Source organism: Cryptomeria japonica, chromosome 7 (genome assembly GCF_030272615.1).
Source record: "Cryptomeria japonica chromosome 7, Sugi_1.0, whole genome shotgun sequence".
In the NCBI taxonomy this organism is placed as follows: domain Eukaryota; kingdom Viridiplantae; phylum Streptophyta; class Pinopsida; order Cupressales; family Cupressaceae; genus Cryptomeria; species Cryptomeria japonica.
The window spans coordinates 362,153,436-362,170,284 of NC_081411.1; the positions used below are offsets into that span (position 1 = coordinate 362,153,436).

A 16,849-nucleotide genomic window follows, 5' to 3' on the forward strand; every position below is an offset into this window, starting at 1 on the left:
GGTAGGAGGACGAGCTCGCAAAAGATCTCTCATTTTGCTAGCTACATTAGCATCTAGATCAATCTCCACTCTCCTTGGTGGTGAACGTGAATTCTCTCTCTCAATGATAATAATGGTGACACTCCTCCTGACGATTCCCTTCTTGACCTAGTCCTAATCGATCAAGAAGATTTTGCAATGTAGTAACCAACTACGGAATTGCATCACCTCCAGGCTACTCCTGTTGGTGCTGCTCCTTGTAGTCTGAGTCCTCAAAAACCTCAGGACAAGGATTCCTATGAGTACCCATACAACCACCACAGTCACCTCCATGACCTCTACCTCTAGCAGGCATCTCATCTAAGCAAGACGTAAGAGAACCATAAGCTAATGCTAAAACAACTAATGCAAATAAAATAACAAGCAAGAATAAACCGCTGAGCACCCCATGTTGAGTGCTAACATGCATAATGGGCTCATGTGAAACTAGAGTACCTAGTATATTAACATGGGCTCTGATACCAGATGTAATGCCTTCCAAAATACCCTAGATAAATACACCTAATCTATCTACAATAGAGACAATTTTTTCCTTAAAATACACATCCTTTAAACAACATATGCAACTATATCATCCATCTAATGCATATCAAATATAACATCTACTAAATGCATCAATCATAATCACATTTTAATCTTATTTACTACATTGCATAAAACATCTTAGCACAATTTACGCAAGCGGAATAACATATCATATCATCTTTCCCCTACAGTATCTCAATGTCACTACTTAAGAGTAACATCCTATGGACTAGGTTCATTTTAAGCACCAATACCAAATGTTCCTAGTCATGATATGTAACCATTCTAAAATCATAAAGCTAACACATATCCTTCCTAGCATCATAATACTAATCTCATAGTCAATCATTACTTCCATTATGACTATCTTAGGTCTAGGAATCTTATGCATAACATTAGGATTACTTTCATATGAAATTACATCATACATCCATGATATCCAAGTACATATTTTCATCTAAGAATCATACATTACTTTATTTAAACATACAATAGGACAACTCGTATCGTATTCCAAGAATACCATTTTATTACATACAATTTCCTAGTCTTATAAGGTCACATTACATAGATTTACTTTTACAAGGTACATGATCCTTTCCTTAATACAATGTCATCATGAATACACATGAGTAATTTACAATACATGGAATTAGTTGCAAGTCTTGTCACATAATTAAGAACAATAGAATTAATATCCACGCACGCAACTCCAATGAAGAGTATCCCAATGGGAGAAGGCATCAAACCACCCAGCCATGTGGAACCAATTTATAGGAACCACCCTCCATTCTAGGATATGACATGGGGTTCCAATGCTCACTCAAGACCTAGGTTGACACCTAACAACCATGGGACTCAACATAGCGCATAATGAACCCAACACAACAATAATCACATGACAACACAAGGCTGAAATCGACAATAAACACTTCGAGAGTACAATAAATCATGGCATATGGACATTTTCACATGTAGGAATGGAGTTTCATCACATGTTTTCCTCATATAGAAGGGAATATGGCCATCCTTACTAGTCACGCTCCTACTTGCTAGCCTCACAAAGAATGTAAATATGCACCCATAGCAGACATGTATGCTATCCTCACAAAGTAGAGCAATCCATACTCCTAATAGACATACAAGCTACCCTCACAAAAGAAGGGTGAAAACCTACGTTACCAAGAGACCTGTCTGGTACCCCCTGAGATGCGTACCAGAGATAGAGACGCATCTCTGATACTAGAAACGTCTCCAGAAAATTCCCGATGCACAGGCCACTTAGATTTAATATTATAAGAAATTTTAATTTCAATTTTTGTTAAAATTTACCACTGTTTTTGTTTTTAAAGTTCTATGTCATGATACTCTCGAGAAATTATTAAATTATATTAAAAACAAATTGGTGTCGTAAAGTACCCCCGTCTCCTATTTTTGAAAATTAGGCCGACCAATACCGGTACCAATCTCCAACTACCCCTGTTTCCTGGTAACTTGGGTGAAAACAATCCCTTAACAAACATGTGGAGCCATCTCAACCTATGTAAGTACAAAGGAGATTGGCTTGTCATCTCATATGGCCTCAACCAATCAGAATTATCTTATTAGGTGAAACCCAAACCCAAACAATTAATAAATGTTATCATTGAATTACAAAAAGGAAAACTCCCATTGTGCCCTAGCGGTCTAGGTGGCAATCAACCTAACTCACAAACCCCGGTCATCACAAGGAAGCCCACTCTCCCTAATCATATGCCAAGTCATAGGTTAACACATAAAATAACATCACAACACATAAATAATACTCACAAGAGACTTTCAAGAACACATAACATCACTGAGAACATACTACACATAGAGCATACATATGAATCATTACAAGCATAGGGCACTCACCAATGCCTCATAGGCATAGTACAAATGCAAGAACATGAAACATAAGAACATAATAAACTATTAAAAACCCTCCACATCCAGGTACAAAACATCCCACTAGAGTCTTAGAAACAATCCTCAAACAACAAGGCAACAACCTCTTACTAGAGCAACTTTTGCATAAGGAACTCCTCAACGACAAGGCATGAATCCTCTTATCGAAGCATAAAATACATCACAAGACATTGTATAAAATAATGAATCAATTAAAAATGCTCAACAAAGACTTCACATGCCTCTAGAAAACTCACACAAACCAACTAGAACTTTACAACACTAAAATTGAGTTTTCTAGGTCTCTCAGACCAATTCAGCTCTCTTGGTATGCAAGTTAGCACCCTTGGTATGTAGGATAGAATTTTGGGGATATATCATAGCATTCTAGGAAGATTGTACAACATTTTGGGTCCATTGGTCAGCATTTTGGGTTCCTAGGTTAGTTAGCTTTCTTAGTCTATAGGTTAGCTCTCACATCTAATTTGTTAGCACTTTGGGTCTAAACTATGGAATTCCTGGTATGCATAGTGGTGTTCTTGGTAGATAGGGTGTCATTCTTGGTATTTTTTATGTTGTTTCTGGTAGTTTTGATGGCATTTTTGGTTAAGCATGCAAAATCATAAGTTTAAGAGATTTTGAAGATTAAGTGGTTCCCCAGATCAACTGAGGAGGCAGAAACGGCCTCAAGGAACCGATCAAGAGGTTGGATAAGCATAAAAAAAGGGCGTACAAATGGTTTACGCATGAAAAAAAACTCACAGGAGTGAGTTTACAAATCAGTGGATAAGCAGTTTGGCTAAAACTGCATTTAAGGATTAAAGCACAAAGGAGAGAAACCTATCTCTGCATAGGCCAAAAGAATTGAACCAAAACATTACCAAACACTCAAATACTCTAACAACAAGACTATAAATTTCTAAAACATGACATGGACACTCACTATGAGCTTTATGAGCTTTTACAATGGTACCGACACACTCAAACCAAGGAAAAATAGTTCCTATCACATCAAGGAGTTCTCAAGATGAGCAATACTCAAATAAATATCCAATGCCACCAAGAACACACTTTAAACATACACAAAACACCAAAATACATATGCAGGAGATCCATTTTCCATTACATGGATAAACAACTCAGAAATTCTTGCAACAACCTGAATTCAAAACTGCATTCTTTCCCCCCTATTCATTCATTATTATTGCCTAAAAAAAAAACTACATTCCTTATTTTCCCGAATCATTCAGCTATCGCAAACAATACATTTTAACAACATTACAGGAATAAAACATTTTCAGAAACACACTCAAAAAGAAATTCGCAGAGACAATCCATAATGACAATTCATAAAAGAGGATTCCATCAATCTTTCCCTACAAAGCTAACCATCCCAAATATAAACCAAAATAGACTAATCCCCATACAATCTTTAAGTTGCAGACACGACAAACAAATTCTCTCATGGAGAAAGCATTCTCTGAAAACATAAATGTAAAAATTAAAAATCCACCAACCTTCAAATCGCAATCCAAAAGAGTCGAATTGAAGACGAAGAAATGTTGAATCCAAAACCGCAACAAAATCTTCAATCCAAACTAGAAACAAAAATCCAAAATCCAAAATTGCAGCGATTGGTAACCCCCAAATAGCTACAAGAAGCCAAATAAAAAGATTTCCAAGCAAAAACTCTCGACCAATCAAAGTAATCCATAAAAATAATATTTCTTACCTACCGTGTATAGTTCCAATGTAGGAATATTTAATTATATTTTCTACCAACAAATTTAAATTCACCCAATTACCAAATAGGGTAGGTAGAATATATTATATTTTATTTTACCCCACCCCATGCATAATAAAAAGAAAAGTAGTAATATTATATAATTTTTTAGGGATGTAGAAATAGAAATAGGTTTTACATCTTTTATATTAATAATAATAAAATCAAATTTACAACTATATCTAAAATAAATTAATAAAATCAATTAACAATAAATAAAATCAAAAGGATAAAATTAATTAAATAAAGCAATAGTCAATAAATCAATTAAATTCAAAATAAAACCAATTAATTAATAAATCAAGCATTAATAAATTCAATAATAATAAATAAAATATCCATTAATTAATTGATTAATTATAACTTTAATAACTATTGCTCAACATTAATTAATTTAATTAAATAAACATTATGTAACTATAGGATAATTAATTCAATCAATGATAAATCATACACACACACATAACCAACCGCACATAGATAGAACGAGATACCAACTCAAGACTGGACAACACTTACACCCAAAAAGACTGACAAGGTGAGCATACTAGACCATGAGTAGGTGAGGGAAAAGCAATTCATCTCCAACAATTGCCTTTGAGATTAGGACACGCTCAGACCTATGAGACCAGGTGGACTCGATGTCCGATACCTACAATCATGCATCCACCGATAAACACAAAATAACATATATACAATTTCATAGTAAAAAGCAAGTGAAACAGAATCGCAACACCTTATCATGCTCACGATGAGTGATAAGGCATCGTCCCTTTCACAAAGACAGTTACCCAATACAAACACGTCTCATAAAATCATCATCATGAAGTAGGGTTAGTATCATCAACATATATCATAAAATCATATAAATCACATAAGAATCTTGAATACATATAAGTCCATCAAGAAATACTATCCATCGAATGATCATAACATATCATCCATCACATAGATCATCAAAAGTCATCAATATAACACATGTCCATATAGCATCATAAATGTCTACTGTGTAGAAATAAATCCATAATCACCATCAAAATATCATCATAAGTCTGGATAAGTCTATCGAATCATGAATCAAAATGTAAGTCAAGGAGGGACACTACATTTTGGCATATAAGGCAACAAGGTTAGATCCCCAATGAAGAGGAATCTATCTAAGCTTTCAGCAATGTGGTTGAATCCCAACCTTCTATTATTCAAAGTAAAAACACCACTCTAAGTTTGTAAATCCAATAGATTATTACTATTAACCCATTCTTTAAAGTCAATCTAAAGTTGCATCTCTTTTTGAATACCCCCCTTTATTTTTGTCAAATGTAAGATAGCATTGAAATCACCTCCTAACACAGTATGGGGAAATGTAAATTGATTTAGGAAAAAATCAATTTCTTTCCATACTACCTTCTTTTTAATTGTGGCTATGCAACCATAGACATCAATTGATTAAAAGTTCAAATTTTGGTTCACCTTTTAATTAATCCACCAATCCAATAGTGATTTTCTTCTAATATTTCAAAGGAAATCCTATTTTATTTCCAAAATATGGCTAATCCTCTCGAGGCTCCTACTACCTGAACAACTGCTACTTCCAAATGATCGAATTTACTCAAAAAGGTAGTCATTTCATCTAGTGAGATATTTGTTTCTTGCAATATAATGATTTTTGCCTTTGTTTTCAAGATAACATGCTTTAGCCCACACTTTTTGTTAGGGGCATTCAAATCCCTAACATTTAGTAATGCGAGTTTCATAATTTCTTGGGAAGGCTCTTCCCCTTCCCTTCCTTCAGAAATTTTGTAATTTGTAATTTTTGTTTGATCTCCTGCTTCTCCATCCTTTGAACTAATTTTTTTTGTAGATTTCCTTCCTGTCATTTTCTTTGGAGCTTTCCCATAATCTATATTCTCCTTTTTAGCTCTGAATTTGTGTATGCCTGAAGGGATCTCTATTTCCCCCTCTTCCCCTTCATTCTACTCATCTTCTTCATTTGAATTTTCCCCTTGTCTTTGGTCTATCACTGCCTATCTTTCCAAAATACTCCAAATCAGTATATTCTTTTCTTTTAATATTTTTTCACCCTTTTCTATATGGAGTTATGATATACCTAATAGATGACATGATCTTTCTAATTCTAGCAACATAGGCTCTTCTTCCAATATGATATTTTCATTCTCTTCTCCAAACTCCCCTCCCCAATGATAGTTCCCTGGAAAGATCCTTTGTGAATTGGACCCATCACAAACTAATTCCTTTTGATCAAATACCATCTCATTTGTTTGATTTTTAACTTCATTATTAATTTTGATGGCCTTCTTATGGGTCTCTATAAACATCCAAGATAAATGTAGATTGATTTCCTGACTTAATATCTCTACTTCATTCCTCATTTGAATAAGCTCCTCTACGGTGAGAGCCCTTTCTTCTTCCCAAAGGTTACCCCATCTTTTGGCAATATTATGATGCTCCCCTAAATTAAATAGCTCCACCTCTTCTTCTTTCACATCTTCTATAACCAATCAACTACTGGCATCCCTATTAAGATCATGGTTTTAGGATTCCTCTATTATGCTCTCTTCCAAAAAAGTTTCATTCTCATCTTCATTTCCTTGAGAGAAGAACATATCCAGACTATTCTTAATAAACCCACATTTAACCTCTGTTACTGTGACTGTATCATTTGCATGGGGTTCTATCTCCTCTGCTTTCTACTTTTGGTTTTTTCTGTATCTACTATCCTCTCCAACAATACTCCCCCTTTAGCTCCAAAATTAACCCATGAACTACTATCCTTCAACTTGACACCATTTTCCATGATCCGGTATTTGCAGGATCATGAGGGGCCAAAAAGTGGCAATATTCTAACTAAAGTCATGATTGGTAGGATGATTGAAAAATATTATAACTATCAAACGGTGTCACATATTTTGAATGTGAAAGATGCATATCATTCTATGCTTTGTATACTATAGGATTAAAAGAAAAATGAATTTCATAAATTTTTTACCAAATTATGGTGGTCAAAGATATAAGTTTTTTTATATTTTAAAAAAGCTATAATAAAACAATCATAATTATTTATTTATTTTAAAAAAATACAAAAAAATATGTGTCACATTTGAAAATGAGTCTTCTACTTATATCTAAAATCTTATAAAAAAATATTAAACTACATTCAATTTTCTATAGATTACATTCTTACATATTTTTAAATATTGTTTCCTGATTTTTTGTTAAGAAAATCCTTTCAATTTTCTATAGATTCTTACATATTTTTAAATAATTTCTCCTAATTTTTTGTTAAGAAAATCCTTTCAATTTTCTATAGATTCTCTTCTTACATATTTTTAAATAATGTCTCCTAATTTTTTGTTAAGAAAATCCTCTTCTACCCCTAGAAATTATCCAAGAGCATCTCCTATTTTGACTAAGGTTTCAACCCCCCAAAATTCAGACAAGAGCGAATTACCCACATGGGTGTTTTCTCAAAATGAAATTTATTAGGATTAAAATAAGAAGTCCAATTTAATCTGTGAAAGCTCGATCCCTAAAGGAGCCCCATACAAAATTTTCATTTTTAAATTCAAGTCAATGCACTATATCAAGAAGAAAGCATTTGGCAACAATCTGATGTTAAACTTACCCAGATAAGAGCTCTCCCACCATTAGATAAAAAAAATTTTAGCATCCTCCAATGTCGCACCATTTCACCCACAGTGCTTTCTCCTTTAGCCATTCCATGTTGAGCTTGAAATGGTTAAGAGGTAATAAAAATAGTATCTTTCTTGCACTCTTCCCCACACTCTTGATTGACTTGAACCCTTCCTTTTTCCGTAAACTTCTCCTTTCAGAACTCTGCCCTATGTCTTTTTTAAAATCATGCTTCTTCACCCATTTCCCTTTCTGTTTAAAGGCTTCTGGTAAACCTTTTGAAATCAGCTTCCCTTGAAATATTGATCTGATTAAGGATCTATGTCTGATTGCATAAAAATGCTAACATTACAATGCTTAACAAATTGAAATTAGCATGTACATAAATGTTTAATTACAAATAAATTGAAGTGATGAAATAGAAAAATTAGAGAGGAAGAGAAAGGAGACACAAACAACAGGATTTGATTACAGAGTTCGCCACAAGGTGACTACGTCTCTGGGTCTGCCCAACTGGGTGAGACCGATCCAATTATGCTCCAAAAATGAGTTTACAAAAGTTACAAAGTCACTCCTATCCACACAACGCCACTTTTCAAAGTGCAGGAGTGAAATACCAAAATCCACAATAGCTTCCTCTCGCTTCACCACTTGCAAATTACAAAAAAAACTTAGAAAACACTTAGCCAAAATTTCTTCTCGAGTCTCTTGACTAATTTCCCAAGTTCACTTACAAAAAATATCTCCCTATTATAATCTCAATTATCTTTTATGGGAGGTTATCCCATTTTTTTAGGGATCAAATAACAAGGGAGTTAAAATTAAAAAAAATTTAAGGGGCTTATATTTAGGGAACCAATCCCCTTTTATTCTCTCCATCATCCATAAGATAGCATGGTCTTTTAAAATGCATGGTCTTTTATTTTAAAAGAGAGATCCCATTAAATAAGGGAGGTCCCACGTTGAAAAGGAACACTTCTTTTCTTAATGTATTTTATTTTTGTTTTATATATTTTGTTATTTGATTTATTTATTTTTTTAGATAAAACAATAAAATGATTCCTTTTCCGTCCAAGGGATTGAGCTTAACTGGTTAAAACATTGGGTTCTCACTATGGAGGCCCAAGTTCAATTCCCAATATGGACATATGAAGTGGAATTCTAAGTTGTGACTCTTGGCCTTCCATAGGATGGAGAAGGTCTTGGGGTCAATCTAATCAAACATAATAATAATAATAATTCAAAGATATGTAATGGGGATGGGGCCTCCTATTGTGTCCCCACTGGTTCATAACTCCAGTCAAAAGATATTCAGGTTTCGACCAATTATTGATAAAAATAAAATAAAATGATTCCTTTTCCCAATAATGACTTGCCACATCATCATTTTGACAAAGTTTGATCAAATGTTGACCAAACTTTGACTTTGAATAACTTCCACCTAAACTCCATTTTTATGAAACGAGTTGCATTGGAAAGTTCTCGCAGAGCTCTTCAAAATGATGCCAAATTTGATGACTTTTGACAACTTTGATTTTTGACTTTTTTTATGGCCTTAGGTACTCAGTTTGACCCAAACTTTGACTAAGCACCATTTCCACATACAAACTCTATTTCATGCGAAATGAGTTGTGTTGTAGTCAGTATTCCAAAATCTTTATACTAGAGAAAAAATCTGGAGCATTGGAGGAACATGAAAATTCATTGAAAATGATCCCCCGAATCAAATATTTCCTCTGTAAAGGAAGTTGATCTCCTCATGTTGTTGGAATGAGATGGGAACACAAAGTTTCTGTTGTAATGTGCCCAACCATACTTCTCCTTCCCAATGAGATTATATTCGGATCAGTGAGGAATGCTGGAAATTTAAGCCCTATGATTGTTCTGTACATGACGCTTTGTTCCATTGATCAGATTTTGACCATTAAATTTGTTGGCCCTTAGCCACATTCACCTCTAAGGCCTCTTGTTCATGTCCACCATACTCCGATCATAACTTCTCCCTTGAATTCCTGCATTTATTTCAATTGCTTCTCTACTTTTAGAATAGTAGGGGGGCCACCACTGCTTTATCTTCCAGAGAATATTAACGGGGGGGTGGGAAACTATAGTTCCATCGGTGCATTGAGAGGGCCTCGGCTGGTAGTTCGCCATATCTCTTCCAGGGGACCAAGGCCACTTCTATATCCACCCACCCCATAGAATAGTAGGGCAAGATACCCTCTGCAGGTTAATTCGACCAATAAATAAATATACCCCTAGCTAGAGGCCCCTTCCAATTATAGTTCTTAGAATAACCATTAATAAACCTTTAATTAATCGTTCATTAAGCAAACTCAAAATCTTTGAATGATTTATTTTGAATTTGAATTCAAGTTTCTTTGTATTTTATAATATCTCCTTCTCCTTATTCTATCAATATGTTACTCAGTGTAATTATTTGATGTACACATAAAATTTGAACCAAAATTATAAGACTAGAATGTAGCTGTCAAACCTTTAACTTATTTAATTATTTAATTATCAACCACAAACACTATTTTATTTATTAACTTCATAGGGTTTTTTTGTGAATTATATATTCAGTAAATTTATTAATATTTTTTCATAAATTATTAGAAAATAAAATTCTTACTGTTTTAAAACCTCCACATAATAGGAGGTAGAGAATAAACAAAAGGATGTAATAGATGCTAAAAGCTCATTTATTTGTTCCGAGTTTAAATGGCTTCTTTGTTATAGTGTTTTCGTGAAATTTTCAGCTCTTTTTCTATAGACAAAAACAAAGAAAAAAATTTGAAAAATACGAGATAGTTAAATTGTTACTATGTTTTATTTTTTGTAAAAGGGACATAGCCGATGCAATTTTATATTAATATTTAAAAGCTATATTTCACAAAACATTAAAAAAAAAATTGAAAAATACGAGATAAATTGTTACTGTGTTTTATTTTTCAGTAAAAGGGCCATAGCCGATGCAATTTTATATTAATATTTAAAAGCTATATTTCAAAAAACATTAAAAAAGATTTGAGACTTTAGAAACTAAAACCAGAGATCCCACAGTCGAATGACAATCCATGGCAGAAGAACACAAAACTCAAACAAGCAGTCTAAGAAAGGCATTATCAAGTTTTTGTCAAAAACCTTGAAATCCCTAATCACCATCCAAAAACTACTAGAGAAGATAAAACCAGAACTTGAAAGACCTAGATTATGGAGTACGAGATGAAGAGGAGGGATCCGAATGCCCACGGCTCGAACCAAAAGGAGGAGACTCCATTACTTGTCCCTAAATTTTCAGGAGGCTCAGGACCTAAATCTTCCGCAATCTCTTCAAGCTCAGGAGGCTCAGGAGGCTTCTGGGAATGGAATTTTAAGCCACTTATGTTGTCTAAGTATTGTCACCTTACAACCATCTCACTATGTTTTGTATCGATGAGAACCCTGCTATGCCTTCAAGATAATCTCTATGCATCTATTTCTATATTGACAGTCCTGATCATTTTATCCTGCACCGTGCATCTTGTTGATGAATGCAGTCACATATGGTACTGTACTAACCCATAACCATGACTTACATGCCCAAAAGGACTATATAGCCCTTCTAGCCCTCAATTCTGTAGCAATCATGGAGTAATCCTTATGCATACGTGAGCTTGTAGAGCAAAATAGGGAACTGACTTTTCACCCATGTCACCATTTGAAGGCCTTGGAGATTACAACATTAAACCTTTTACTCCACTATCAATTCATATCTCAAGCACTTAACATTGACAAAAATTAAAGGTCCGTCTTTGTTTCTTGTTTCATCAAGAGCTTAAAGAAAGGCTACTTTCCAAATAAAACAAGTTATTGACCAAACATCCACGAAGAGCACAGTTGCAAACTGCATTTCCATATTAAGAAATATTAAAATTAAAAAACACAGAAAACAGTTCTGTAACACAATGCAACACATGCTTAATTCAGAAACCACAAACCAAAGCTTAATAACGATCACATCTCAAATGCAGCAAACTTTAATGTTTTCTCAAACCCCAAAATATCTCAAACAAAATTACACCCAGCTGTGAAACAACTGAAAGTTTTTCACATGCAGAGCAATGCAATGCAGCTTAACTGAGACTCAAAAACCAAAGCTTTAATGATTGTACGATATGCACAACATGGATTTGTTGAAAAGACGCTGGGAAATTTTTAACCAAATGCAACTGGCAGGTGTAAAGCCAGAGTGGGACAAAATAGCAGCGTAAGCCAAATGAAAGCAGTAAAAAACAACTTACAGCTAATCCTTTGCATGCATGGTAACCACTGCGACCTCTGGTGACCACTGCAATTTTCTGAAAAGGTGGTTGCATTTTTATTAGGGCCCTCACTCCATTCTATGCTCTAATCTCTTTTGCGATCGTCCACTTGGAAGGAGCATGCAGACACAACATAAACCCTAACAGCCAAATGTTACCTGCAGACTAAGCCTCCTTCTGCTTCTGCAGGCTCCTCTGAAGCTGTGCATGCCTCTTAAAACTAATTTATTTTAAAAATATTTATAATTCAAAAACTTATATCATTAAGTTTTAAAATAATTAAATACATTGAATAAAAAACATGAAATTAATCCAAATCTCACCTTCTATTTTCATTTCTCCTTTTGATCTAACTCTAGTTTTACTAATTAATACGGCATCCTTCCCTATATAAACCGGTACTGCAAACTCTTAAAAGAAGGGAAATATGTTTTCCTAACTAATACTGCATCCTTCCCTATATAAACGGGCACTGAAAACTCTTAAATGCATTACTAGTTTATCTAAATCATTTTGAGTGAGAAACTTAAAGAAAGATGGGAAAAAAGAGAGTTATTTTTGTATCCATGGTGGCTCTTTTGCTTTTGTTTAGCCTGCCCTCACCAACAACTGCATCAACAGCGACGCCTCTTACTAACGATCAAAGTCAGTATATAAATATATATGTTACTTTTTGTTTATGTTAACATGGAAAACTAAGTGTTTAGTATGTGTGGAATGTTGATTGTAGGGAATGATTGCGTCACCCGTGCTGATCATTGTGTAGCTGTGAACGACTGTAAGGGATGCGATAAAATTTTTAAGGATAACAAACATTGTATTTCGGTTGCAGGTGGGGGTTTAAAATGTTGTGAATGTACTGCCGTTTCTTAGAGTTCATAAATAATGTGAAGGTTGTTCTCCAGTTTGCAATGGTGTAATGTCTCATTCCTTCAAAAATAAAAACAATTTTTTATTTAGTAAACATTTGCTCGAAAATGTTTTTGGGTGTTTGGCCCTTTTAATATTTGTAGGATTCATATGATTTTAAGTAATTTATGTATCAAAAAGAATTCGTGAATTTCTGTTACTAAATAGTTTCTTAATTAAAATAAGCACAACTAACATTAAAATAATAATAATTTGAACTTTTAATTTTGTTTTCAAGTTTCTTCCTATTTTACAATATCTGTTATACTTTTTGTATGACATGTTACTCGGTATAATTATTTGGTTAAATCTATAAAGATGTATAAGGACACAAAAGTTTCTACTTTTTGTATGACATGTTACTTGTTATAATTATTTGGTTAAATCTATATAGATGTATAAGGACTCAAAAGTTTCTAGACAAGAAATGTTGTCATCCAACTTTAACTTATTTCGTTTTTAAATTATTAAATTTTTTTTATTTTTTATTTTTTTTTATAAGAGATAGCTCTCATTGTATTAGATCAAAACAAAAATTTACATTGTTTTCACAGATTTTTTTTTTTTATAGAAACATAGAGCAACAAAAATGGTGCTTTTATATCTATGGACTATTATCTATACTACACAGATAGTGAACATGCTGAAGATAAGCGGAAGAGGTGCACATATTCTATCCTTTGTGGATCCTTTGTGGAATTTGAACTTGTTCTCCACTACTAAACCAACTCAGATTGTACTTATTTTATGTATTATATTATTCTTTAATTTCTTTGAAAATTCATTTGAAAATTCATTTTAAATAGATAATTTATTTTTTATATAATATTATTGATGCTGAAAGGCTTCTACAATGAATAAATAATGAAAGGCTTCTACAATGAATAAATAATGAAAGGCTTCTACAATGAATAAATAATGAAGACATAAAAGAATGATTAACTATGCCATCTGTATTACTAAGTATCTCCTTAAATTTCTCAAAAATGATCACGGTTGATTATTTAAAACAGCTCACTTAATATTTAAAGCATACTAAGAGAGTGTTACAATCACCACCATTTATTATTACAAACATATAGTCAAATCAAAACAAGGAGAAGACAAATGTGCAATTTAAATAGCTATAAAATATAATTAGTTACTTAATACACGGTCTTTTAGGTGAATAAGATGAGTAAAGGGAAGTGAATAAGAAGGGGAGCACATTACACATGGTTTTTTAGGCAAATAAGATGAGTAAAGGAAAGTGGATAAGGGGAGCACATAAACACTTCGGAATAATTGCAACTCAACGCCATTGTGCATTATAATTATGGTAAAAATTATTTTAAATTTAAGATATATGTTTTTTTAATTTTTTTAATAATTATATTTTTTTTTTTTTTTTTATTTGTTTTATTTAGATTATTATGTTATCACAATTATCATTCTAGATTTAAGATGCATATTTTTTTTACTTTATAAGAGAATAATTATTTATTCTCTTTTTTATTTCAAATATTTTCTTAATACTATTTATTGATAGTTCTTTTATTTTGTAACAAGTGTCACATAGTGGCGAGTACTTGTCATCATAGTATTGTAATAAAAATATTTGTTTTAATTTTGAATTATAATAATTATGAATTTTTAATTATTATAATTTTGAATCATTGTTATTTTAAAATTATTAGAATAATTATGTTTATGTAATATTAACTACAACTCTTATATTAATAAAGTAATATTAACTAGTAATTGCTCTTTGGTGTGCAATGGGTGTGCTAAAGAGGTGTGGAAGGTCAATTGGAAAAAGTTTGGTCTATATTTTGGATAAATTTGTGTAGTGCATGAGGTCAATTTGTGGCCATGATGTTGTTTGTACAACAAAGGACTTAATTGAGAGGTGATAGCTTAAAATCAACTATGCATTCACTTGCAAGGATTCAATCATAACTGAAATGAAACCTTTGAATCGAGAAGATAACCAGGTTTTATTAGCATTAGGCTCATATTATCTTTGCAATAGGGTAAGTGCAAGAGTAAGGTTGAGATAGGGTTAGAAAGGGATATATAGAGGGGTAAGAGTGAGGAAGAGATTGGTAAAGATATAGATATAGAGATAGATAAGAAGATGAAGATATAGTTGGAGTCGAAGATAGAGATGGAGAATGGGGAGAGGAAGATGGAGAGGAGAGAGATATGAGAGAGATAGAGAAAGGGGGGAGGAATATATAGATATGAAAGAGAAAAATAAATAGTTGGAGAGAGATGAATATATCGAAAGATAAAGATAGAGATAGGAAGTGATATAGAGACAGAGGGAGAGATATAGTAGTACAGATATATAGAGATAGAGGGATAGATGAAAGAAGTGATAGGGAGAGATAGATATAGAGAGGAAAAGAGATATGGATATAGAGGGAGGCATGTCTATAGATTAGGGACAAAGATGAAGATAGAGGTAGAGATGAAGATAGAGAAAAAGAGGGAAAAAATATAGAGCAAGGGAAAGGGGGAGATAAAGATAGAAATATAGGAGATAGAGAGGGGTAGACAAAGAGGAAGAGATAGAGAGATATATAAAGGAAAATGGATATATATATATATATATATAGTGAGATAGAACTAGAGAGTTAGAGATATATAGAGAGGGGAAGAGCAAGAGAGATAAATAAATTGACAAATAGAGCTTGAGAGAGGGTGAGAGAAATATGGGACATAGATATATATTAGAAGAGAAAGAGAGAGAGATAGAGATATACATGAAGATAAAGGGAAAGAGGTAGAGATAAAGAGATAAATAGGGGGATAGGGAGGGAATGGGGGAGGGAGAGATGGGGAGAAATAGAGAGGAGGGTAAGATAAAGAGAGGGATGGCCCAGAGAGAGTGGGGGGGGGTGAATTGAAATAGATAGAGGAAAATATAGATAGATAGAGAGATATATGTATACAAAGTGATAGATAGACGAGTCAAAAAGAGATGGAGAGAAATATAGAAAAATACATATTGTGAAAGAGATATGGAGCAAATGAGAGAAAGGGGGGCAAGAGTGAGAGAAAGGAGCTGACGAAGACAAGTAATAGAGAGAGAAAGGTTTAGACTTTAGAGAGAGGGAGATAGATAAAGAGGGGGAAAGATAGAGATAGATAGATATAGAGAGGGAGAAACATGGAGTGTGTGTATATAAATTAGAGAGAAAAAGTAGAGAAATATAAAAAGAGGGAGTGATGGGGAGATAGGGAAAGATAAGATAGAAAGATGGAGAGAAGCGATATGTAAGGATATAAAGAGATAGAAATAGGGATAGAAATGATCTAGAGAGTAAATATAGTTCTTATAAAATATAGAGAGTGTGAGAAAGAGGGAGAGATAGAAGGAGAGAAAAAGGGGGAGAGGAAGAATTAGAGATAGAAATATGGTGAGAATTAGAGAGGGGAGATAGAGAGATAGAAAGATAAAGATATAGGAAGTGATATATCGACAGGTAGAGATGGATATGGAGAGACTGAGAGAGATGAAGAGTGTATAATATCTAGAGATGGTAAGATAGAATAGAGATAGGGAGGGAGATATAGGTTGGAGTGTGTGTTCATGTGAATGTGAGAGATATAGATATAAAGATAAGGAGGGGGTAAGACAAAATGTATGCGAGTAAAAGATATATAAAGATAGATATAAAGAGAAAGAAAGATATACAAAAAAATAGAGAGGGGGAAAGAG

At 33.3% G+C, this 16,849-nt stretch overlaps 1 long non-coding RNA gene across 1 annotated transcript; it reads right to left on the reverse strand.

Moving 5' to 3' along the window:
• Positions 1-10,872: 10,872 nt before the first annotated feature.
• Positions 10,873-12,271, reverse strand: LOC131040016 (uncharacterized). The gene is made up of 2 exons (XR_009104752.1): positions 12,214-12,271; positions 10,873-11,816 (listed from the first exon to the last, which is right to left on the reverse strand). It is a non-coding gene; the product is annotated as an uncharacterized LOC131040016 (long non-coding RNA).
• Positions 12,272-16,849: the final 4,578 nt, after the last annotated feature.